The 26,616-nt window shown below is 40.0% G+C and overlaps 1 long non-coding RNA gene across 1 annotated transcript; it reads left to right on the top strand.

Annotated features, from left to right (window-relative positions):
• Positions 1-8,340: 8,340 nt before the first annotated feature.
• Positions 8,341-24,834, top strand: LOC117063766. Its single transcript, XR_004429059.1, has 3 exons — positions 8,341-8,474; positions 11,270-11,276; positions 24,789-24,834. It is a non-coding gene; the product is annotated as an uncharacterized LOC117063766 (long non-coding RNA).
• The last annotated feature ends 1,782 nt before the right edge of the window (positions 24,835-26,616 follow it).

The raw sequence follows: 26,616 nt of genomic DNA, 5'->3' as shown, positions 1-26,616 counted from the left end.
CATCAAAATCTCCCTCAGAGAAGATCTAATAAAGTCAGCCAAACTCAGATATAGTTGAAAGCTAACATTTAAACGGTGTTCTCTTCTCAAAGTATTTCTACTGTATTAGGAACAATGCTCCAAAGAGAGTGGATGCATTTCTAGTTGTATAATTATTTTGTTTTCCAATTAGAAGAGTTAGAAAGTTATTTGGAGGAGCAACAAGGGAGAAAGGCCTTCTCAGTTCCCCTAAATTATTCCCTGAAGATGTATGCCTAATCCTCCTCCTCAAATGCCAGCTTTATATCCATCTATTAAAATACCTGGAACATCTCTTCTGAAGATATGGCTCATGAACCACCTAAATCAGAAAGCCATGGGTATTTGGTAAGTATGCAGATGATTGAGCTCTTTCCTCAAACTAAAAATCTAAATCTCTTGGGCTGGGCCCCAGGAATGTGCAATTCATCAAGCTTTCCTACTCTGACCAGGGCAGTTCTTTTACAAAAATAAATTTGAGGACAACTGTTTCAAAATAAAGGCTCAGCACATATATCTATGTCAACATTTACACTTTTCCTGTTTTATTGCTGTTTCCCAGCCAGATTATAAACTGCCTGAGAGCCAAGACTGTATCTCATATTTGAAGAACTCCCCAATGCTGTTCCTACCTTAGCTTTTTAACGATTTTACATTTGAGGAGAGCTTAGCTTTCCCAATTATTATAATAAGAGAAATAGCATTTCTCTTTTTTTTTTTTTTTTAAAGTCTGTTTTATCAGAGACTAGGATTGCAACCCCTGCGAGAAATAGCATTTCTCACTAGAAACCATGATAATTCAATGAAGTGGACATAATCAGATATTTAAATTACATATGAATTAGATAAGAATCCAAAAACACAGTAACTCATTGGCCTTTGTCCATTTTAGACTTTTCTTTCAGTTTTTCCATGGGATGGCCAAATGCACAGTACATGCAAATTGTCAAACTTAGTATGCTCTTCAGTGCATTACTATGATTTTATTATATATTGCAGCCAAATTGACTTTCTTCAAAACTGGAAATGATCTCACATATAGATGTTCACTTTCAACACAATTCCATGAGTACATCAGTTAAATAAATTAAGCAATATGTATTGTGCCCTAAGATATTCAAACATTTTTTCTAATATTACTTAAATTTGCTTTTCCCAGAATTGGGACAAGTCTGTAAGATTGACAGAGAAATTTAAGTACAAGAGATTTTTATGGTTTTGGAACAAGAGCAATAGTATACAGATATATTTGTGTTTTCCAGTTTTCTGGAAAACAAAGGAATGCAATCAATGAATCAATGAAAGAGCAAAATTAAAAATTACTTGCTTTTTTGTGTAAGAGCATTTGGTGGAAAGTTTATTGTCCTCTTATGTGTACTCTTTGGAACTGAAGACTATGGCATTTGCTTTTTTCTTCTTTTTTATGTTTAAAGAAACCCTAAAATGTCATAATTGACCCAAGTTCTTTAGAAATCAGGCAACACCTTCCACTTACCCAAGGAGTGTATATTTCTTGGAGTAGGGAACACCATTTTAAGGCTAACACAGGAAGCCACACTCAGGGTTCAAGGTTTATGATTTGTATTTAATGTGGTTTGCAGCCCTATCTTCTTTATGAAGGTGATGACTGAAGAGAAACTCTCAGCCCCAAGGCACCAAGATGAACTAGTTGCAAACACTGATGAGGTGGATGAGAGATCAGCTGGGTCATTGTTCTGGTAGCAGAGGCCAGAAAACTAACTGTAAAGAGCCAGATAGGAAATATATTTGGCTTTTGGGGTTAAACAGTCTTTGTTGTAACTACTCAACTCTGATGTTTTGTGAAAGCAGCCAGAGACAGTGCATACAAGAATGAGACTGTTTCCCAATGAAACATAACTTACAAAAACAGGTGACCCATGGGCTGAAGTTTGCTGACCACTTATATAGAGTATAAAACCCTTTTTGTGGGATGAGAAGGAGTCTAGCACGATAAAACTCACGTCTGGAGTTCAGGGCAATACAGGATGCACCTCCAGAGGAGAGTCACTCTCCCTAAAAGGTGGCAAAAAGTTCTTACTGAAAGGGTTATGTACTGAGTGATCAGTGCTGTTGCTTTTCATAGTGAATAATTCTTTCTTTCCTTGAAATAGCCCTGTGGCTGAATCATTAATGGCATCTGTAAGAAAAAGGATAGAGAGAGAGAATGAAAGAGAAAGAAAAAGGAAGGAAAGAAGGAAAGAAGGAAGGAAGGAAGCAAGGGAGGGAGGGAGGGAGAAAGGGAAGGTGGGCAGGCTGGCTAGATTATCCAAGGAAATGAACATATTCTGGTGGACAGGTTCTATATGCACGGGCCTGTGGGACCAAGCAGGTTTGCTGACAGGGCATCTAAATAGAAGAGAAGGCTAGAGTATCCCTGTGAATGTCTTTATAAACAGTGGTCGATACTGTGGGAAGGACTGTGAGCATCTGAGGTTAGTGGTTAAGAGTATAGGCTCTGGAGACAAACAGACCTAAGATTTAAATCCTGGCTCTATTCTTTACAGCTGGTAGGTCTTGAGCATGTCGCTCAACCTTCAAGCCTTAGTTTTCTCATCTGTAAAATGTGAGTGAGGATACCCCACCTTGCAGGATATTTAAAAGGAATAAAAAGTATGTTGAACCTTTAACATAACATAGAGACCCAGTAAATGGAAACCACTGTAATTAATTAGTTTTTGAGCAGGAAATTTATATTGAGAGCAACTAAGAATTAAAATATGATGAAGGCTCTAAGAGAGTGAAGAACAAAGCAATAAGCTCATGCATTATACTTCCTTTCTAGAATTTTGTTTTCAAGGCTTGTTCATTATTTCATTCAGCAAATGTTTCTGAAGCACCTACTATATTCCTGGCACTCTGCTGGGGTTACAAAAATCAATAAAGTTTCCTCACTTCTGAGGATAGAAAGTTAAAAGTGCTTTGGTGTCTATGCCTGTTATGAAGCTATTGTGTTTTTGAACTGCAAACTCATCCTTCCATACTCTGCTTGGTGATGCTGGGAGTGATACTCAGAAAACCACTTTTCTCATTTGCCAGCTGTACCCTATCAGGCTCTGCCAATGGGTATACTAAAGGGAGACTGGAAGGCTCGAGTAAGGAGAAGGGATATACGCTTTTGTTCCCATTTGCTTTGTGTCATATCAGCATCACCACCAGAAGGCTTCTTCACCCTGGCAGCAACAATTTACTTGCAGTGTTTCCACACTCTTAGACCCACTCATCGCTGATCTCTGATATATAAGTAAAGGTCTGAGTCAACCCCACAAGCCCTCTCTCCCACATTCTAAATTTTATAAATCCCAACCTCTTAACTTGATTCCTCCAGCCCTAAGGATGGTAGCTACTTTCTACAGTTACTATCTCTACATTATCTAAGTTTTCTTTCATTTGTCTTTTCAGTTCACTAGCACCTGCTTAATGGTTCCTTATATTAAATTCACTCTGTTAAGGTTATTGGTGTGGTTTCTAACTCCTGACTGGATTTTGACTGTGTAAGTGTTCAATGTAAGCTCACAAAGGTCTATTAGCAATTTCACAAATTCTGTGTCACAAGAAATAGGCTCAGTAAGCATACTTCTGTGGGTGAATGCTTTAGACAAGGGAGGAAATCTTGTCAAGGTACAACACTGTGAAATGCCAGTTTATAGAAAGGCAGAGTAAAAAGGCAATCCATGGAACTGGAGAAAATATTTACAAATTATATATCTAATAGTGAATTAATATGCAAAATATATAAAGAACTCCTATGATTCAGCAACAGCAGCAACAACAGCAACAACAAACAACCCAATTAAAAAATGAGCAAAGTACTTGAATAGACATCTCTCCAAAGAAGATACACAAAGGTCCAAAACACATATAAAAAGGTGCTCAACGTCACTAATCATTAGGGAAGTTCAGATCAAAACAATGTTGTACCACTTCACACCTATTAGGATGCCTATTATCCATAAATAGAGACTAAAAAGTGTTGGAGAGTACGTGGAGAAGTTAGGACGCTTGTGTACTGTTAATGGGAGTGTAAAATGGTGCAGCCATTATGGAAAACAATATGGTGGTTCCTCAAAAAAGGCAAAAATAGAATTGCCATATGACCCAGTAATCTCACTCCTGGGTGTATACCCGAGAGAACTGAAAGCAGCAACTCAAACAGATGCTTGTACACCTATGTTCACAGCAGCATTATTCACAAGCGGCAAAAGAAGAAAGCCACCCAAATGTCCACAGATGAATGAACAAAATGTGGCACATGCATAAAAAGTGATATTATTCAGCCTTAAGAAAGAAGAAAATTCTGACACTGCACCATGGATGAACCTTGAGGACATTATGTTAAGTGAAATAAACTGGTCACAAAAATACAAATACTGTTTCATTCTACTTATATGAGGAAGTTAACGTAGTCAAATTTGCTGACAGAAAGTAGAATGATGGTTATCAGGGGCTAGGAGGTGTGGGAAATGGGGAGTTAGTGTTTAACGGGTACAGAGTTTCAGTTTTGGGAGGTGGAAAAAATTATGGAGATAGATAGTGGTGATAATGTGAACATACTTAATGCCATCAAGCCATACATATACTTAGAGGTAGTAAATTTTATGTATATTTTACAATATAAAAAAAGAAAAAACATATACACATTTGTGGTTGTTCTTCCTATAATATCCTTGTTAGATGGATTATCTTGTCAAACATCCAGGCCTCAAATTTAAAATGCGGAAAGAAGTCAAGACGAGCTTAAACGAAACCGAGTGACAGCACTGAAAGGAAATTTATCTTCCTGGTCTCTTTTTTCGATCCCCTTTGGGATGGGTATTTATGCCTGTGGTGGGTGCTCTCTGAATGGCAGTGAATTTCCTGATTCTTTCAGTCTATTTAATAGGAAGGACAGGATATATATTCAAAGGGAATTCAAATTAGAACAAGAGAAACAAGCCAACAGTTTAATTGTAATTATAGCAAGGCAAATTTTTCAGATGGAAACTGAAACAATTTAATAAATATTTTGAAAACCATCATGAAGCCAACTCTCCTGTGTATTTAGGGAACTGTAATGCCTGATAACTGTGTTCTAGACCAAGGCCATAGACAGCTGTGCTCCATCAACTTATGAACTGTGGGCTTTGGTTTCCTTATTCACACAATGGAGATAATAGCAATCAATACTTCTTAAGGTCTTTAGCAGAATCAAGCTCTTAGAGTAGTACCTGGCACACAATAAGTTCTGTGCAAGCATTTGTTAAAACAAACAAATACATATTTATTTCATAGCAATTAATACTGGCTAGGTACTTTTTAAAACCCAATTTCATGTCCATTAACTCTTTTGATTCTTAAACAATCCTACAATGAAAGGAAAATAGCTCGAGAAATGCTAAAAAATAATTGTCGCCTCATTCAGCTGAGTCGATGTGATTTAAGCCTTACTGGGCCTTACTTTCTTTACTTCCGAATTAGCTATCCTGTGGCCTTAGTCTTCTATCACAGGTGTCAATGGATAAGTTTAATTTCCCGATAGAATAGGTAAGCTATCAAAATTCAGTCATTTTTATTTAAATAGAATCAATAAAGTAAAGACATTTTGAACATTTGGGCATTTTTGACTAATACCTCCCTCTCTGAGTATGAATCACTTTTCAGTATTATACATGTACACATATACACCGCTTTCATTGGTGCAATTAGCACTTTTTCTGGGAAAGTTCTATTTCGGCCCTGTGAATTTTCACTAGATTTATCCCTCTATGATACGCTTTTCTACTTCCACACTGTTTTTCAGAGCTTTCTAGGTAAAGATGGCACAAAGATGAAGAGAGGCAGCCTAGTACATAGGACAGAAATGAATTTTGACATCAAAAAAGGATTGACATTCAAACCCAAGCCTTGTCACTCAGCTGCAAGGCCTTTGGTGAGTTACCTGGCTTCTAACTACAGTTTTCTCTACATACATACATACATATTGTTATATAATTATTATAAGCATCTTCTTGTGGAACGTACACACACAAACATATATGTATATAATAGTGAATATAAGCATCCTTGTGAAAAATAAACCCTAAAACTACTCACAGACATAAATTCTCATGCAATATAACCAAAAGGTAATGAAAATAAGAACCAGAATTCACAAAAGATAGAATTTTGATAATCTCTGAATGGGTTAGAATTGTTATTGTTAAGTAAAAGCAATCATAGATGATTAAGTCAATGCTTTCCGAGGTTAATTCTCAAGTTATTGTGGCTGCAATCTGTCTGCAAGTTGGGAAACTATATTGGGGAAAGGAGTGGACTTTGTATATAAAACTCACATAAAAATATGAGGCATTCCGTTTATGCTCTCCAAACAATACATATTTTAAAAAGAAAAGAAAAACTGTGTGTGTGTGAGAGAAAGCGAGAGAGAGGGAGAAAGAGTGTGTGTGGGGGGGGGGGGTGGCACATAACATGCATGAATAAGTACAGAGAATGTGTTTTAGGATCACGAAATCTGGAAGATGAGAGGGACTGTACAGATGATCTCTCTCCCTCACCTCCTTTCATAGATGGAGAAGCCCAAAATTTCACAGCCAGGTCAAACATCTAGTTGGAGCCAGTCACAGGAAACAGGTTGTCACCACTTCCCATTCCGCCACCCATCTGACGCCCCTCTAGTGTCCTTGTCAGCCTGTGAGCCTGCGCTGTGTTTCTGTAAGTGATTATTTTGCATCCACACTCCCCCAGCCTATGCCAGCAAGAAAGATGGGAGTTGTAAACTTTGACTTATGCAGTTGAATGAGACATTGTTTGATGGAAGTGTGTGGGCGGGGAGGTTAACAAACAGCCAATTGCCAACTCTTGAAGTAAACATGCTCTCTTTATCCCCCAATGTAGTTTTTGACATAATGAGCATGGCTTCCAATTTTTTTGCAAATGGGCATACTGGTGACCATGGCAACTGGCATGCTCAAAAGATGCCCTGTCAGGGGCTCTGAAAGGCCTAAAGACATTTGTATTAGGTGGGCATAGCCATCCTGACTAGTGCTTCACAAACACCCCACTAGACCATGCTCCTCAAAATCAAGCGCACAAACATTTGTGTTTCATTAAACAGAAATTAATAAGACTCCAAGAGGAAGAAGCAAAGAGTTTTTTTGTGTGTACACAGCTGTGTTATGAAGTAATACAGAGAAGGCTCATATGAATAATGATTGCACATGTGTGTTCAATTTATTTCTTTTACCTCTTACACAGACTCCTTAAATAATTTTTTTTTTTTGTATAGGTTGTTCAGAAATCAATCACAGGTTTCACAGCTGACCAGGACAGGGATCTTGACTGCTCCTTTCACAAGACAGGGCCCCAACAGCTCTTCTATATTTAGAAGCCACCCTGGGTCATTAGTAAATTATACTTTAAAAAATATAAATATTTTATTCCTTGATTATAAAGGACATGAGTCTAATAGTTTGACTCTACTAGAGAGGAAAATAAATTTTTAGAAGTCCATGTCTAGAAATAGAGTCTCTAGTTTTTTAAAAAGGATAAATATGGTTTTTAGAACAAATAAAGATGGAAAGAGTCACAAGTCATGCGGGTGTCCTCAGGTGACGGTCCTACCTCGGGTGCCCAATCCACCTTTTTTAAAGGATTGTTTGCTTCCTTATTATAGAACCCAATGAGGCTGGTCTAAGAGTCTGTGAATGTTTTTGAAGAAGAAAGTGAGGAAGAGAGAATGAGAGACAGGGAGACAAAGAGAAAGCAAGAGAGAAGAAGTGGAAGGAGAAGGAGAAGAAAAAGAGAGAAGAGAGAATTGGAGAAAAGAGAGGCGAAATATCTAGATATTCTTCAGTATGCTGATTGTCTATGCTTCATGAGACTGTATGTCTTCAGGCAGGTCAATCTACATGCTTTTTCCCCCATAGGTTATTGGGGTATGAGTGGTATTTCGTTACATGAGTAAGTTCTTTAGTGGTGGCTTTTGGTGCACCCATCACCCGAGCAGTATACACTGCACCCTATTTGTAGTCTTTTATTCCTCGCCCCCTCCCACCCTTCCCTCCAAGTCCCCAAAGTCCATTGTATCATTCTTACGCCTTTGCGTCCTCATAGCTTAGCTCCCACATATCAGTGAGAACATATGATGTTTGATTTTCCATTCCTGAGTTACTTTACTTAGAATAATAGTCTCCAATCTCATCCAGATCGCTGCAAATGCCATTAATTCATTCCTTTTTATGGCTGAGTAGTATTCCATCATATATATATGTTTATATATCTAGTTTTATATATATAGATATATAGATATTGTGCTGCTATAAACATGCGTGTGCAAGTATCTTTTTTGTATAATGATTTCTTTTCCTCTCTGTAGAAACCCAGTAGTGGGTTTGCTGGACCAAATGGAAGTTCTACTTTTACTTCTTTAAGGCATCTCCACACTGTTTTCCATAGTGGCTGTACTAATTTGCATTCCTACCAGCATATAGAAATATTCCCTGATCACTGCATCCATGCCAACATCTACTGTTTTATAATTTTTTTTTTTAATATGGCCATTCTTGCAGGAGTAAGGTGGTATCACATTGTGGTTTTGATTTGCATTTTCCTGATCATTAGTGATGTTGAGCATTTTTTCATATATTTGTTGGCCATTTGTATATCTTCTTTTGAGAATTGTCTATTCATGTCTTTAGCTCACTTTTGGATAGGATTATTTGTTTTATTTCTTACTGATTTGTTTGAGTTCATTGTAGATTCTGGATATTAGTCCTCTGTCAGATGTATAGATTGTGAAGATTTTCTCCCACTCTGTGGGTTGTCTGTTTACTCTGACTGTTCCTTTTGTCATGTAAAAGATCTTTAGTTTAATTAAGTCCCAACTATTTATCTTTGTTTTTATCGCATTTGCTTTTGGGTTCTTGGTCATGAAATGCTTGCCTAAACCAATGTCTAAAAGGGTTTTTCCAGTGTTATCTTCTAGAATTTTTATAGTTTCAGGTCTTAGATTTAAGTCCTTAATCTATCTTGAGTTGATTTTTGTATAATGTGAGAGATGAGGAACCAGTTTCATTCTCCTAATGTGGCTAGCCAATTATCCCAGCCCCATTTATTGAAAAGAGTATCTTTTCCCCATTTTATAGTTTTGTTTGCTTTGTTAAAGATCAATTGGCTGTAAGTACTTTGATTTCTTTCTGGGTTCTCTATTCTGTCCCATTGGTCTATGTGCCTATTTTTATACCAGTACCATGCTGTTTTGGTGACTATAGCCTTATAGTATAGTTTGAAATCAGGTAGTGTGATGTCTCCAGATATGTTCCTTTTGCTTGGTCTTGCTTTGGCTATGTGGGCTCTTTTTTGGTTCCATATGAATTTTAGAATTTTTTTTTCTAATTCAGTGAGGAATGATGGTGATATTTTGGTGGGAATTTTGTTGACTTTGTAGATTGCTTTTGGCAGTATGGTCATTTTCACAACATTAATTCTACCCATTCATGAGCATGGGATGTATTTTCATTTGTGTTATCTATGATTTCTTTCAAAAGCATTTTGTAGTTTTCCTTGTAGAGGTCTTTCACTTCCTTGGTTAGGTATATTCCTAAGTTTTTTTTTGTTTGTTTGTTTGTTTTGTTTGTTTGTTTGTTTTGCAGCTATTGTAAAAGGTGTTGAGTTCTTGATTTGATTCTCTGCTTGGTCACTGTGGTGTATAGAAGAACTACAGATTTGTGTACATTAATCTTGTATCCAGAAACTTTGCTGAATTCTTTTATCAGTTCTAGGAGCTTTCTGGAGGAGTCTTCAGGGTTTTTAAGGTAAATAATCATATCATCAGCAAACAGGACAGTTTAACTTCCTCTTTACTGATTTGGAAGCCCTTTACTTCTTTCTCTTATCTGATTGCTCTGGCTAGGACTTTCAGTACTATATTGAAGAGAAGTGGTAAGAGTGGGCATCCTAGTCTTGTTCCAGCTCTCAGACGGAATGCTTTCAACTTTTCCCCTTTTAGTATTTCGTTGGCTGTGGGTTTGTCATAGACAATATTACACTGAAGTATGTCCCTTCTATGCCAATTTTGCTGAGGGCTTTAATCACAAAGGGATGCTGGATTTTGCTAAAAGCTTTTTCCACATCTATTGAGATATCACATGATTTTTGTTTTTAATTCTGTTTATGTGGTGCATCATATTTATTGACTTTTGTATGTTAAACCATCCCTGCATCCCTGGTATGAAACCCACTTGATCAAGGTGGATTATCTTTTTGATATGTTGTTGGATTCAGTTAGCTAGTATTTTGCTAAGGATTTTAGCATCTATGTTCATCAGGGGTATTGGTCTGTAGTTTTCTTTTTTGGTTATGTCCTTTCCTGCTTTTGGTATTAGGGTGATGCTGGCTTCACAGAATGAATTAGAGAGGGGTCCCTCTTTCTCTATCTTGTGGAATATTGTCAAAAGGATTGGTACCAATTATTCTTTGAATGTCTGGTAGAATTCTGCTGGGAATCCACCTGGTCCTGAATTTTTTTGTTGGTAATTTTTTAATTACCATTTCAATCTCACTGCTTGTTATTGGTCTGTTCAGGGTATCTAATTCTTCCTGATTTAAGCCAGGAGGGCTGTATTTTTCCAGAAATTTATCCATCGCTTCTAGGTTTTCTAGTTTATATGCATAAAGGTGTTTATAGTAGCCTTGTATTTTTTGTATTTCAGCGATGTCAGTTATATCTCGCATTTCGTTTCTTACTGCTGATGTTATTTGGATTTTCTTTCTTCTTTTCTTGGTTAATCTTGGTAATGGTCTATCAATTTTATTTATCTTTTCAAAGAACCAGCTTTTTGTTTCATTTATCTTTTGTGTTTCTTTGTTGTTGTTTCAATTTCATTTAGTTCTGCTCTGATCTTGGTTATTTCCTTCTACTGGGTTTTGGTTTGGTTTGTTCTTGTTTCTCTAGTTCCTTGAGGTGTGACCTTGTGCCAGTTTGTGCTCTTTCAGTCTTTTTTTTTTTTTTTTGAGACGGAGTCTTGCTTTTTTGACCAGGCTGGAGTGCAGTAGCACAACCTCAGCTCCCTTTTGGTGTCCATTTGCATAAAATGCCTTTTTCCACCCCTTTACTTTAAGTTTATGTGAGTTCTTATGTGTTAGGTGAGTCTCCTGAAGGCAGCAGATAGTTGGTCAGTGAGTTCTTATCCATTCTATAGTTCTGGATCTTTTAAGTGGAGCATTTAAGCCATTTACATTCAATGTTAGTATTGAGATATGAGGTACCATTGCATTCACTGTGCCATTTGTTGGCTGTGTACCTTGGTTTTTTTTTTTGTTTTTGCTTTTTAAATTGTATTTTTGTATTATAGGTCCTGTGTGATTTATACTTTAAAGAGGTTCTGTTTTGATGTGTTTCCAGGATTTGCTTCAAGATTTAGAGCTCCTTTTAGCAGTTCTTGTTGTAGTGGTTTGGTAGTGGCAAATTCTCTCAGCATTTGTTTGTCTGAAAAAGACTGTATCTTTCCTTCATATGTGATTCCTAGTTTCGCTGGATACAAAATTCTTGGCTGAAAATTGTTTTGCTCAAGGAGGCTGAAGCTAGGGCCCCAATCCCTTCTAGTTTGCAAGGTTTCTGTTGAGAAATCTGCTGTTAGTCTGATAGGTTTTCCTTTATAGGTTACTTGGTGCCTTTGTCTCATAGCTCTTAAGATTCTTTCCTTTATCTTAACTTTAGATAACCTGATGACAATGTGCATAAGTGATGATCTTTTTGTGATGAATTTCCCAGGTGTTCTTTGTGCTTCTTGTATTTCAATGTCTATGTCTCTAGCAAGGCTGGGAAAGTTTTACTCTATTATTCCCCCAAATACATTTTCCAAACTTTTAGATTTCTCTTCTTCCTCAAGAACACTGATTATTCTTAGGTTTGGTTGTTTAACATAATCCCAGACTTCTTGGAGGCCTTGTTCATATTTTCTTATTCTTTTTTTCTTTGTCTTTGTTATATTGGGTTAATTTGAAGACCTTGTCTTCAAGCTCTGAATTTCTTTTTTCTACTTGTTCAATTCTATTGCTGAGGCTTTCCAGAGCATTTTGGATTTCTATAAATGTGTCCAATGTTTCCCAAAGTTTTTATTGTTTTTTCTTCATGCTATCTATTTCCTTCAATATTTCTCCCTTCACTTCTTGTATCACTTTTTGGATGTCCTTGCATTGGGCTTCGCCTTTCTCTGGTGTCTCCCTGATTAGCTTAATAACTAACCTCCTGAATTCTTTTCCAGGTAAATCAGGATTTCTTCTTGGTTTGTATACATTGCTGATGAGCTAATGTGATTTTGGGGTCGGGGAAAGGCTATTAAAGAACTTTGTTTTGCCATATTACCAGAGTTGTTTTTCTGCTTCCTTTTCATTTAGGTAGGCTCTGTCAGAGGGAAGGTCTAGGGCTAAATGTTATTGTTCAGATTCTTTTGTCCCATGGAATGTTCCCTTGATATAGTACTCTCCCCCTTTTCCTATGGATGTGGCTTCTTGTGAGCCAAGCTGCAATGCTTGCTATCTCTCTTCTGGGTCTAACCACCCAGCAAGTCTTCTCACCTCCAGGCTGGTACTGGGGGTTGTCTGCACAGAGTCCTGTGATGTGTACTGTCTAAGGATCTCTCAGCCACGGATACCAGCACCTGTTCTGGTGGAGATGGCAGGGGGATGAAATGGACTCTGTGAGGGTTCTTAGCTTTTTGGTGGTTTAATGTTCTATTTTTGTGCTGGTTGGCCTCCTGCCAGGAGGTGGCACTTTCCAGAGAACATCAGCTGTGGTAGTATGGAGAGAAACTGGTGGTGGGCGGGGCCCTAGAACTCCCAAGAGTATACGCCCTTTACCTTCAGCTGCCAGACTGGATAGGGAAGGCCCATCAGGTGGGGGCAGGACTAGGCGTGTCTGAGCTCAGACTCTCCTTGGGTGGGTCTTGCTATGGCTGCTGTGGGGGATGAGGGTGAGGTTCCCAGATCAATGGAGTTGTGTACCTAGGAAGATTATGGCTGCCTCTGCTGAGTCATGCAGGTTGTCAGGGAAGTGGGGGAAAGCTGATAGTCACAGGCCTCACTCAGCTCCCACACAATTCAAAGGGCCGGTCTCACGCCCACTGTGACCCACTAACAACCCTAAGTCTGTTTCCGGGCAGTGGGTGAGCAGGGCTTGAGAACTTGCCCCAGGCTACCTGCCTCCCAGCTGTGAAAGAACACAGCTTTGGTTCTTCCCTTGCCTGCGGAGTCTGCACACCAGATTTGTACCCACCCCTGAGTTCCGGCCAGGAAGCTTCTTGCTCGGTTCAAATGGTTACAGATTTCCGCGGGAAACTTCCTTTTCCCTGTGGTGTTTTCCTCCACACCTCTGGCTGTCCTCCTGAAGGATCCCTGTGGTGCCAGGCAGGAATGGCCGGCTTGGGAACCCAGCAAGCTCCTGGGGCCTTTCCCGCTTCTTCCTTTACCCCTGTATTTTGCTCAGCTCTCTAAATTGGCTCAGCTCCAGGTAAGGCTGAAAACTTCTCCCACAAACTAGGCCTTCCTTCACTCCAGTGGGGGTGTGTGTTCAGGAGCAGAGGGTCTCCCTTTCCCACTTCTGCAGTTTGGGCACTCACAGTGATTAAAATGTCTCCCAGGTCCTGCAGGAGCAGTCCACTTCCTTCAGAGGGTCTGTGGGTCCTCTCAAGATTCCTGGTTTATTCTTGGAGTCATTCTGGAGCTAAAATTCACGATGCAAGCCTCCACACACTGCTCTGTCCATCTGAGTCAGATCTGCAATCTAGTCCTGCCTCCCACCTGCCACGATGATCTTTTTTTGTTATTGTTGTTTTTAAAGAAATTAGCAACACAAAAGTGAGGCAGATGAACTAGTTGGGCTTCTAACTCAGCCCCTAGATACAAACAAACTGTTTCGTCATAAGAACCTTGACTTTTAATCTTCACTGGTTGTAATTCTTCTTGACTTATTCTCCCCTAATCTGCCACGCTAGGTTTATTGATAGACATCTAGAATGATCAGAGATTCTGAGATGTTACTTTTTCATTTCTGCTGCATGGCATTCTGGAGTTTCCCCACCAGCCAAACCAATGCAAAACTTGACTTTGTAAACATGAACACTCACACTTTCAGTTTAGGTTTGTTTCTCCTGGCACACTATTTGTCACGCTTGTTACTGCAATCAATTTCTACTTTCCTCTAAACCTCCATCTTTCAGGCTGAACTTGATCACAGGCTGAAAAGATGGGTAGGGGATAGAATATGGAAATGTTTCTCTTTCTAAATGTGATTATAAAATAGGAATTTGTTATGTCTTTTTCAGGCATATCCACAGCTCTTTGAATAAGCAATGTGATGTTAGCAAAAGTGCAGGGGCTCCTTGAGCACCTTCCAGGGCTAACCAGCTGCTGAGGAGTGGCCTCCAGGAAGGAGAGAAGCACTCCGATCTAGATAGTGATTTACACTTAAAATACCAACTCCATCATATCCTCAGAACAATTCTTCTAGACTTTGCATCTAAATATGGTAAATGTGAAATATTTTATACCTAACTTGGTCCCCAGTATTGTTTTTCATTACCAAGTTGTTGGGTTTTTTTTTTCCTTTTTTTTTAAGAGGTGAGGTTTAGCTATGTTGCCCAAGTTGGTCTCAAACTGCTGGCCTCAAGCAATCCTCCCACCTCAGCCTCCCAAAGTGATAGAATTATAAGTGTGAGTCACTACACCTGGCCCCAAGATGCATTTTTAACCATAATTGGGGCAAGCAACATGTTTAATGGGGAAAATAGATAATTTTTAAATTTTGCGATTTGGAAGCTTATTGTTAACAGTGCTAAAGAAAAGTTAAAAACACTCCAAAGTATATCTTTAAGACTGTGATACACATTGATCAAAGTGAGAAGATAACCAGTAAATTAAAGTTTCTTTTGTCCTTATTTCGCTCTTGTATTAGTTATCCACTGCTGCAGAACAAATTGCCCCCAATGTCAGCAGTGTAAAAAAACATTTATTATGTCAGTTTCATAGTATTCACAGTTTCTGTGAATCAGGAATCCCAGGATTTCCCAGCTGGGTGCCTCTGGCTCAGTGGCTTTTATGAAGCTACAGTTAAGCAGTCACCTAGAGCTGGGGCTGTGGTCTCCACTGAAGACTCCACCAGGGCGAAACCAGCCCTAAGCCTACTTACCTAGTGGTTGCCAGGCCTCATGGGCAGTTGGACAGAGGGCTCTGTTTCCCTCTGTTGGCTGAAGAACTCCCTCAGTTCCTTGTCACATGAACCTCTCCACAGGGCTGACTATAAACACAGCCGGTTTTCTCCAGAGTGAGGGATGAGAGAGAAGGAGAAAGAGCATACTCAAGAAAGAAGCCATAGTCTTTTTATGACTTAATCTCAGGAGTGACATTCCTTTACTTCTGTTGTTTTCTATTCATTGGAAGTGAGTCACTATGTCCAGCCCACATTCAAGGGGAGAAGATTGCAGAAGGAAGCAAGGATAATTGGAGCCCATCTTAGGCTTACCACAGCCCCCATTTCCAAATATTTTAATGTGTAATCCATGATGCAGAATGTCTTGAACTAGTGTCACTGAGATTCATAGATCATTAACTACCATAAGAAAATCTGAATTCCTTTGGAAATTCATTGTTTCAAACTAGTCCATCCAATTTGCAAACACATGCCCTTAGACAGGGGTCGATTTATTCCTCACCTTTCTAACCTCCTTTTCCACTTCCCCCATATACATATTTTCTATTTTAAGCCCAGTCTATCAACTTCAGAGATATCTGGAAGTAACAAAAAAACAAACACAAAAATATCTGACTGACATACATACTAGCTGTATGGCTTCAGTAAAATCACTTAACTATTATGGGTCTTGGTTCCTTCATCTACTGAAAGAATGGCTTGATCCCGGTGATCTCTTAGGTCTCCCACAGATTTAGAAATTTATGAGATTTTGATTCCAGGTGTGCAAACTAGGGATGAAATTAAATGTGTGGCAGAAATAAAGATTTCAGAGGTCTATAGTGAAAGTTAAATGAGTAAGTTTTGGGAGTTTTATGAAGCACTTTGTACACTCTAAAGTCCTATGCACATGTAAGGGCTTATTCTTATTTAGCCCTTATCATGAAGAGGTCAGGGCAGAAGGGCACAGTAGTGACAGTAGTCTTCTTATTCAGCTAGTCAGGTGGCCCCCAGTGTCACTCTCTTAGAGCCATTCTTTCCCAGTGGAAAAACACCAGAACGGGAGTCAGCGGGGGAAGTGACCCGTGAGGGAAATATTGAACCTATTTTAGATTCTCAACGTGCCAAGAACTCAGGGGGCTTCTGTGACTTCTCTGAGTTACCCTGTATCTCCATGCACACTCTCTAGCCACCCCTCTACAGCAAGAACTTCTCTCCTGGAGCCCACTCCTGCAAATTCTCTCTTCCCGTTGCCAACCACCTTCCATCCTTTGGACCCTTCCTTCTGAGATCTCACTGTTCCTTGGATAGTGACCCCCTCATGTAGCTCATCAGTCAGTGTCAGCTCTACCTGGTTCTATAGCAAATTACTAAATATGAGATCTTTTACCTATTCTTGAGTATACACTTTATGCATAGAACAGATCATTCAGGGGTTGGTCTGGTGTTTAGACAGCGATGTTAGATTTATTAAAGTTCCATATTTTATAATGTAATTCATCTTTAGCCTTTTGTGTTTGCCTTATAAGTCCTATTTTACTTGTAAAATAAAAAATTCTGGCAAATTTTAGCAATCACAGTTAAGGAGTCCTTGAATAATAATTGGTCTTATTTTATAAACCAAGTTAATTAAACATCTTTGAATACTTTCAATTACACTTACAAATATAAGTACTTTTAAGCACTTCAATATTCATTTTTTGGTGGGGAGTGGGGCATTAGGAGGGCAGGGACAGGGTCTCATTCTGTTGCCCAGGCTGGAGTACACTGGTGTGATCATAGTTCACAGCAGCCTCAAACTCGTGGGCTCAAGCAATCCTCCTGCCTCAGCCTCACAAGTAGCCAGGATTACAGGCATGTGCCACCATGTCTGGCTGACTTTTGTATTTTTCATAGAGATGAGGGTCTCACTGTATAGACCAGGCTGGTCTCAAACTCCTGGCCTCGAGTGATCCTTCTGCTGTGGCTTCCCAAGTGTTGGGCCACTGTGTCTGGCCCAATTTTCTAATAGTAAAACTTCCCATGCATTTAAGTATTTACTGAAAATTTAATCAAGCAAATTTCTAAATGTGATGAATCTTAAATTTAAGAAAATGTTCATACGTTGTTTACAAATTTAGTAAATTTATTAGCCAGTATAGGTTAGGCTATGGTATGGTAGCAAATAAGCCTGAAATCTTGATGGCTTAAATGTGTCAAAGAGAATTCAGCCTCACCAGATACCCCTGGCAGTCAGAGTGGGGCCTGTGATTCATTTGGGGCAATGAAAATTTGTGGTATTTCCAAGTAGAAGCAGTCGAGAACAGCACGTCTCCTCCATCTCTCCTTTTCTTGTGAAAGTGACCTGGATGGTGCAACCACTGGATGGGGGAGGCCATGTGGTCCACACTGTATTTGCCTGAAGGAGAAACACACCTGGATTGTGTTGTGAGAGACCATGAAAGACTGAATTGTCTTTTGATCCCGTCCTTGCTCGGGAAAAATCAACCAGAGCACCATTCATATCAGCTTTTATTCAAAAATGCCAGGCATGAGAAGGATCCAAAGGGGAGTTCTAACTTGGGGAAGGAGGGCAGAATGTTTTGTAGGGCTTTAGCAAGAAGGTGTCAGCTGAAGTTCAGTCATCAGCAGCAGTGGTTTGTCAAAAGAGTTTGAGAAGGGGGAGGAATTGTTTTAGTGAATTAGCAGTGATGGTTTGGGTGATCTGAATTTTATCACAAGGGGTGGAGTGGAACAGTTAGGGGCTAAGGTCATGTGCAAAAATAAAAGAGGGAGCAAGAAGCCCAGCTGCTGGGGCAAGGACATGTAGGATCCCCCAGTGGACAATTCAGTCTTTCATGCTCTCTCACAACACAATCCAGGTGTATTTCTCCTTCAGGCAAATCCAATGTGGATCACATGGCCTCTCCCATCCAATGCCCGCACCAACCAGATCGCTTTCACGAGAAAAGGAGAGATGGAGGAGACATGCCTGCTCTTGACTGCTTCTCCTTGGAAGTACCACAAGTTTTCATTGACCCAAATGAATCATGGGCCCCAATCTGACTGCTAGAGGCATCCGGTGAGGCTGAATTCTCTTTGACATATTAAAGTTTTATCTAAAACCACAAGTCTAAATCAAAAAGTATTCAATTATGCCTCTGAAGTGGGCATTTTAAAGCTGACTTGTTATTCTAATATGCAATTTCTTTGAAACATTAATGAAATATACCAAATAAGTAGAGATTCTTAACTAGAAAATATCAGTGATACAGTTTTGATTCTCTAAAAGACTTATATGTTTAGTTCTGTGTCTTCCCAGGGTTTGTGACTATGCAATGTTTGGGGATTATGACTATCACAAGCAGGGATTTTAGCCAGGATGCTGACTGTATGAATTAATGACTATTCCTGGAGCATTATAATTAAAATACAGACTCATCATTCTCAGAATCTAGACAGCTTATATCCCTGCTGTGCTCACGGAACAGGGTAAAGCCCAGGTCAGAACCTATCCTGGCTGCTCCCTCACTATTGTGGGTGGCATTTCTTTTTCTCTGAAGGCCTACAAATGTCTTTTTCATCTAAATCCAATAACTTTGAACTTGATGGAAGCTTGCATTCTTTTCACAACTTTTATGAGTGTCAACACATTAAATGGAGGAGAAAGAAAGAAGCTGTATACATCTTAAAGGCGGGGATTAAAGGGGAAGATGCCACCAAGGTGGTTTAAGAACGGAACTCTCCCTACCCCAGGCCACCCCACAAAACAAAGCAGAAAAACAACAAACACACACTGTCATACTGAAGAGGTTAATCTCCTGCCCTTTATTGTGCAAAAAAAAAAAAAAAAAAAAAAAAACAACGGCTGCCTCCTCATGATTACAAAAAGTCTCCCTGCATCCAGGAAAGGATGTTGCAGGGAGCGAAAGAATCACAGGTGAAAAGATGAAAAGATAAAGTTCTTCCCACCAGTGTGCCTGCAACTGGTGGAGAGAGAGCGCCCTGCAGACCCACAAGTGCATATGTAATGGTAGCCCTAGGTCTGCTTGGGTCTTTAGGAAAGGAGACCACGCCAGAGAGGTGGGAAGGCAGCTGCCTGGCAGTTAATTGAAGGAGAACAGGAGAGAGCCCCAACTACAAGCAGAGGGACAATGATGTGTGATATGCAGAGGGGTGTGAGATCAAGCAGCAGCTCGGCACTGCTGTGGCACTGATGTCCCGGGGAGGCTGGGAAGGGCTCGAGTTATGAAGGATACCATTCACTGTAATAAGGAGGCTGAATCTAGTCCTAAAAGAGATTGGGAACCACTAACAAATGTTAAGCAGAGAACTATGACCACATTTGCATTTTAGGAAAATCAGTCTAGTGTGAACAGCAGGGCAGTGGAACTGGCTGAAGACCGGAAGCCCTAACAGAAGACTGCTCTGCAGTTATTCAAGTAAGACATGGTGAGGGCCTGCATCAGAAATCAAGCCTGTGCAGATGGAAGAAGAAAATGAGCCATGCTTTAAGGAGATGAACATAGAAAGAAAAGCACAAGACCCTGGGTGAAGCAAGAATGTTCAGAGTCAGGAGTTAGGGGGATCATAAAAGTGCCCTAAACAGCAAAATGGGAAACAGAACTATTAGAAAATTCTGCAATTCACAGAAAATAGAATTCACCTCTGAATGAAATACTCAACCAGCCACACTGCCCTTCCTGCGCTCACCCTTTTTACCTTTCACCAATCCTAGCTTCCAGATCTGCCCTACAGGCTTCCCAGTGACCTGGCCCAGTCCCATCTTCTTTCAGAATCAGTCCCATCACTGAGTTGCTGTCTGACCAGAAGCCAACCGCATCATCACTCCAGATCCCAGTTTGTACATCTGTAAACTGCAAACAATAACACTAGTACTTCCCAAGATTGCTGTGGGGACCAAGTGAGACAGTGTCTGTGAAAACACCTGATAAATGTCTGTAAAGCACCATAAAATGGGAGGTGCTGTTGTTGATAAAACAAAATAAGAGACAATATTAGACAAGAGACAGGCAGAAAGACTGTGTTTATAGTCCCACACTGGTTTTAAGGCACTGCAGGTAGAGTGCACTAGAACGCACATGGGCTTTGGACTTGGCCAGACCTGGGTTTGAATCCTGGCTTCACCACTGTCTCGCTCTGTGACTTTGAACAAGTCTGCTCACCCCTCTGAGTCTCCATTCCTTCATCTATAATATAATAATTCCTCCCTTACAGTGTTTTGAGAGGATTAAAAGAGTTAACACATTACAAGTTGTATCATAACATATAATTGTTCATAGCTGCTTCTGTGAACTCCGTAAAAGGAGTTCAACAATATTGGTTTCCTTCTTCCACTCTTACATCATTTCTTCCTGAAAAATAATATAGTTCCACCAGAAGCTCATCTTTTCTGAACTGGTCTGAAGTTTTGTTTTCTTTCTCTCATTTCCAGGAGTTGTTAACTATCAATGAACAAAACCTCCGGATGGCCAAAGGACCTAGGCTATACAGAAAGCTGTGAACTGCCAATGAGAACGCAGTGAGTCAAAAGAATAATGGAATTAAATAAGTTCGGGGTCTTTAAGTGTTTCTTAAAACACTTACCTATGAACCTCTAATCTTAGTAATTTCCGGCACAGTTGCTATTCATAAGCATTTGATCATCGTTCATAGAAGATCAAACAAAATAACACAATGGATTGTCTTGGAGATGAAGGGGCAGTGTACTATTCCATTTAGCTTGTTCAAGGGATTTGAGTCAAATCCATTGAGTGCTCACTTCATTAGATAGTCCATGAAATGCTGATGAAGATATAATTATCCATAAAGTTAGAGTATTCACTAATTAAGAATACTAAAGAATGAAATATATCAAATGGGTCATGTTGCACCTTTTTTGTTTTTTTGTTTTGTTTGGTTTTGTTTGAGACAGAGTCTCACTTTGTCGCCCAGGCTGGAGTGCAGTGGGGCAATCTCGGCTCACTGCACCTTCCGCATCCTGGGTTCAAGCAATTCTTCTGCCACAGTCCCCAAAGTAGCTAGGATTACAGGCATGTGCCATCATGCCTGGTAAATTTTTGTATTTTTAGTAGAAAGAGGGTTTCACCTTGTTGACCAGGCTGGTCTCTAACTCCTGATCTCAGGTGATCCCCCCATCTTGGCCTCCCAAAGTGCTGAGATTACAGGCATGAGCCACTGCCATGTTGCACCTTAGAATGAACTTGTGTTTGTGATGTAGAGGAGAATGTATTCAAAATTAAGAATCACTAAAGACAGGGTATTATTAGGAAATGAAAATAGCTTTGACTCTAATGACTTGATAGCACTGCATACTTCATGTTAATAAGATGTTTCTACATGGAGGATTTTAGAAAGTGAAGTCTGAAGGGTGCAGATGGGGGAAGGAAAAAGGAAGAGAAGTGGAAGAAGACAAGGGAAAGGAAAATGAGGAGGAAGGAGAAAGAAGAGGAGGGAGGGGAGGAAGTTTGGAAGAGGTTAGAAGAATTTGCTTTCTCCACATTCTGGTTCCCAGTTTGGTCCTTTTCTGGCAATAATCAAGCCCTGGGAAAGAGAAGAGTAAAAGACAGAAAGGGCAAAGATGAAGAAAATAAAATAAACAGAAAAGAAGAAGATCAGGAGAAATCTGAAGGAGGAGAGAAGAAATGCAGAAGACACCGAGAACACAGACATGTTAAAGTAACACTAGAACGAAGTTAAGCTTAGTTCAGCAAAAGTTTTGAACCCCTCACATGTGCCAGGCACTGTGCTGGGAGCCAGCAATGTGAAGATGAAGGAGACATGGCCACTGTTGTGGAGGCACTCACAGGAAAGAACCAAGGTTGAGAAGAAAGCAAGTGAAGGCCAAGAAAACTTGCATTGCGTGGATTATTTGGAGGCTCAAAAGGAGTCAAATGCTTTTTCTCTAAGCGCTTTTGGTGATGAATTCCCATTTCATCTAATGTGGTTTCTACTTGACATTAGCTTTTGGACTTTTTCAAAGGTTTCTCAAATGTACTCTTTAGGAGGGGGATTGGGGGTGGGGTGGAGAGAAAAGGATGTGTGTAGCTTTGCCTCAGCAAGTTTCATTCCCTTTCCAAACAGATGTTGTCTGGCTAGAGCAGCACAGCATAAAACATGACTACTGGATTTGGCACAAAATGTACCAATTAACCTATGTTGATTGAGTCATGTAAAAGCAACAGGGCTCACTTAGCGTTGGATGCTGTTTAAAGAAGGATAGTGTCAGTCCAAATTGCTCACTCCCATCACGTTCAGCATCATGTTCAGCACAGCTGCAGTGGCTGCACTCCACCCATCTCCTTGTCCTCTCACCCAGCCTGGAGCCCTGCAGGCTTGTGCTGGACTCTTAGGAGACTACAAACATGGAAGAGGAACCCAAGATTCAGCTACTCCAAGTACGTCTGCTTTGAAATAATGAGAATAAGATAATAAAGGGTCTCTTTCCTCCTCTTCCTTCTCTTCCTCTTAATCTCCCCTTCCTCTTCTTTCTCCTTCCACACCACTTACCAAACTTTGGGGATCTCTCTCTTTCCCTCATCATCACTCCCTTCTCCTCCTCTTCTCTTACTTTTTCCCTCTGTTCAGCACCTTCTCTTTATGCTGGTGACAGGCTTAGGAGTCCCTACATTCCCTAGGCCTAGGGAAGTGGCTTTCCAACTGTTCATGAGAAATCCCTGCACAGCTAGTTTAAACTCAGGCAGGCAGGCCCCACCGCTTATGCCTATAATTAAAGAAGTTTGGAGCATGGCCTAAGACTCAACACGTTTGACATCCCACCCCCACAACCCCGCCCCCGCCAGTGATTCTGATACAGGTGCTGTACAGACAGAACCCTGGAAAATGCTGGCCAAACACAGAGAGCAACACTGGTGTGCACAGCAAGACGAGAGCTGGAGTGGAAACTTGTCTCCCCTGGGTCTGTGTCCTGGTTTTTCTCTTGCCTGTCTGACCTCTCATCATTGGCTTCTCTTCCTTTGCCCACCACTTAGATGTTGCTCGTTTACAGGGTTCTATTCACAGTCCATTTCTGTTATCCTACACACTATCCCTGATGGCTCTCATCCACTTCCATAAATGAGAACATCTATACATTGAAGGCTCAAATGCTTATTTCTAGCCCAGAGCTCGTTTCAAAGCTCTAGACGTGCATTTCCACCTGGATGTCCATGGTAATCTCAGGTTTACCATGCTCAAGACTTAGTTCATGGGACCATGGTTCAAGAGGGAAAAGCATACTGAACCCCTGTCTCTCTTCCCCGATGGAGCTCTACCACCTGGAACAGCTATTGTAGGATTCTGGAAATTGGGAAATAGGACCAGAATTCAAGGCATCACCAAATAGGTGGTGAGCTTCCCACTTTTCCTCCAGTGTCCCCCAGCATAGACTCAAGGCAGCCGGAAACCTGGAAGTGAAACCAGGGCCAGCATGTACACAGAAAGCTCCAGGAGACACCCCTTAGCCCTGGCTTGAAGAGTGGAAAAGGGAGCTCCCGAAGGTCAAGCCCCCATGGTGCTTTCTTCTGGCTCTTCTCTAGCACTAGTCCCAGCCAGTTCCTACAGGGTGGCAGCAGTGAGAACCATGTCAGCAGTCCCACGGGACAAACACTTCTGCCATTCTGTGACTTCCTTTTGTTTTCCTAGTGGTGTGCTTTGAAGAATAGATGCTACTGTTAACCAAGTCCAGTAAGTCTTTTATATTTACCCAAATATTTACCATTTTTAATGTTTATCCTTTCTTCCTGTAGCTCTGAATTTTCATTTGTTATTTTTTTTTTCAGTCAAAGAACATCTGTGAGGCTTTCTGGTAATATGGGGCTGCTGGCAACGAATTCTCTCAGCTTTTATTTATCTAAATTATGTATGTGTACATACACATATATACATATACACTATATATTTGCTGTATCTAGAATTTCAAGTTGCTATTTTTTCATTCATGATTTTATAATTTTTTTTATTATACTTTAAGTTCTAGGGTACATGTATACAATGTGCAGGTTTGTTACATAGGTATACATGTGCCATGTTGGTGTGCTGCACCCATTAACTCGTCATTTACATTAGGTATTTCCTCTAATGCTATCCCTCCCCCCTCCCTCTATTCCATGACAGGCCCCTGTGTGTGATATTCTCTGCCCTGTGTCCAAGTGTTCTCATTGTTCAATTGCCACCTATGAGTGAGAACATGCGGTGTTTGGTTTTCTGTCCCTGCGATAGTTTGCTCAGAATGATGGTTTCCAGCTTCATCCATGTCCCTACAAAGGACATAAATTCATCCTTTTTTATGGCTGCATAGTATTCCATGGTATATATATGCCACATTTTTTATGGCTGCATAGTATTCCATGGTATATATATGCCACATTTTCTTAATCCAATCTATCATTTATGGACATTTGGGTTGGTTCCAAGTTTTTGCTATTGTGAATAGTGCCACAATAAACATATGTGTGCATGTGTCTTTATAGTAGCATGATTTATAATCCTTTGGGTATACACCCAGTAATGGGATTGGTGGGTCAAATGGTATTTCTGGTTCTAGATCCTTGAGGAATCGCCACACTGTCTTCCACAATGGCTGAACTAGTTTACACTCTCACCAACAGTGTAAAAGTGTTCCTATTTCTCCACATACTCTCTAGCACCTGTTGTTTCCTGACTTTTTAATGATCGACATTCTAACTGGTATGAGATGGTATCTCATTGTGGTTTTGATTTGCATTTCTCTGATGACCAGTGATGATGAGCATTTTTTGTGTCTGTTGGCTGCATAAATGTCTTCTTTTGAGAAGTGTCTGTTCATATCCTTTGCCCACTTTTTGATGGTGTTGTTTGATTGTTTCTTGGAAATTTGTTTAAGTTCTTTGTAGATTCTGGATATTAGCTCTTTGTCAGATGGGTAGATTGCAAAAATTTTCTCCCATTCTGTAGGCTGCCTGTTCACTCTGATGATAGTTTCTTTTGCTGTGCAGAAGTCTTTAGTTTAATTAGATCCCATTTGTCTATTTTAGCTTTTGTTGCCATTGCTTTTGGTGTTTTAGTCATGAAGTCCTTGCCCATGCCTATGTCCTGAGTGGTATTGCCTAGGGTTTCTTCTAGGGTATTTATGGTTTTAGGTCTAACATTTAAGTCTTTAATCCATCTTGAGTTAATTTTTATATAAGGTATAAGGAAGGGATCCAGTTTCAGCTTTCTACATATGGCTAGCCAGTTTTCCCAGCACCATTTATTCAATAGGGAATCCTTTCCCCATTTCTTGTTTTTGTCAGGTTTGTCAAATATCAGATGGTTGTAGATGTATGATGTTATTTCTGAGGCCTCTGTTCTGTTCCATTGGTCTACATTTCTGTTTTGGTACCAGTACCATGCTGTTTTGGTTACTGTAGCCTTGTAGTATAGTTTGAAGTCAGGCAGCATGATGCCTCCAGCTTTGTTCTTTTGACTTAGGATTGTCTTGGCAATGTGGGCTCTTTTTTGGTTCCATATGAACTTTAAAGTAGTTTTTTTCCAATTCTGTGAAGAAAGTCATTGGTAGCTCAATGGGGATGGCATTGAATTTATAAATTACCTTGGGCAGTATGGCCATTTTCATGATATTGATTCTTCCTATCCTTGAGCATGGAATGTTCTTCCATTTGTTTGTGTCCTCTTTTATTTCATTGGGCAATGGTTTGTAGTTCTCCTTAAAGAGGTCTTTCACATGCCTTGTAAGTTGGATTCCTAGGTATTTTATTCTCTTTGAAGCAATTGTGAATGGGAGTTCATTCATGATTTGGCTCTCTGTTTGTCTGTTATTGGTGTATAAGAATGCTTGTGATTTTTGCACATTGATTTTGTATCCTGAGACTGCTGAAGTTGTTTATCAGCTTAAGGAGATTTTGGGCTGAGACGATGGGGTTTTCTAAGTATATGATCATGTCATCTCCAAACAGGGACAATTTGACGTCCTCTTTTCCCAATTGAATACCTTAATTTTTTTCTCTTGCCTGATTGCCCTGGCCAGAACTTCCAAAACTATGTTGAATAGGAGTGGTGAGAGAGGGCATCCCTGTCTTGTGCCAGTTTTCAATGGAATGCTTCCAGTTTTTACCCATTCAGTATGATATTGGCTGTGGGTTTGTCATAAATAGCTCTTATTATTTTGATATATGTTCCATCAATACCTAGTTTATTGAGAGTTTTTATTATGAAGGGCTGTTGAATTTTGTCAAAAGCATTTTCTGCATCTATTCAGATAATCATGTGGTTTTTGTCTTTGATTCTGCTTATATGATGGATTACATTTATTGATTTGCATATGTTAAATCAGCCTTGCATGCCAGGGATGAAGCCAACTTGATCGTGGTGGATAAGCTTTTTGATGTGCTGCTGGATTCAGTTTGGCAGTATTTTTTTCAGGATTTTCGCATGGATGT

This window comes from Trachypithecus francoisi, unplaced genomic scaffold (genome assembly GCF_009764315.1).
Source record: "Trachypithecus francoisi isolate TF-2019V2 unplaced genomic scaffold, Tfra_2.0 Lachesis_group18, whole genome shotgun sequence".
Lineage (NCBI taxonomy): Eukaryota > Metazoa > Chordata > Mammalia > Primates > Cercopithecidae > Trachypithecus > Trachypithecus francoisi.
The sequence above is the reverse complement of the archived record's forward strand: the minus strand, read 5'-3'. Positions and strand labels throughout refer to the sequence as shown.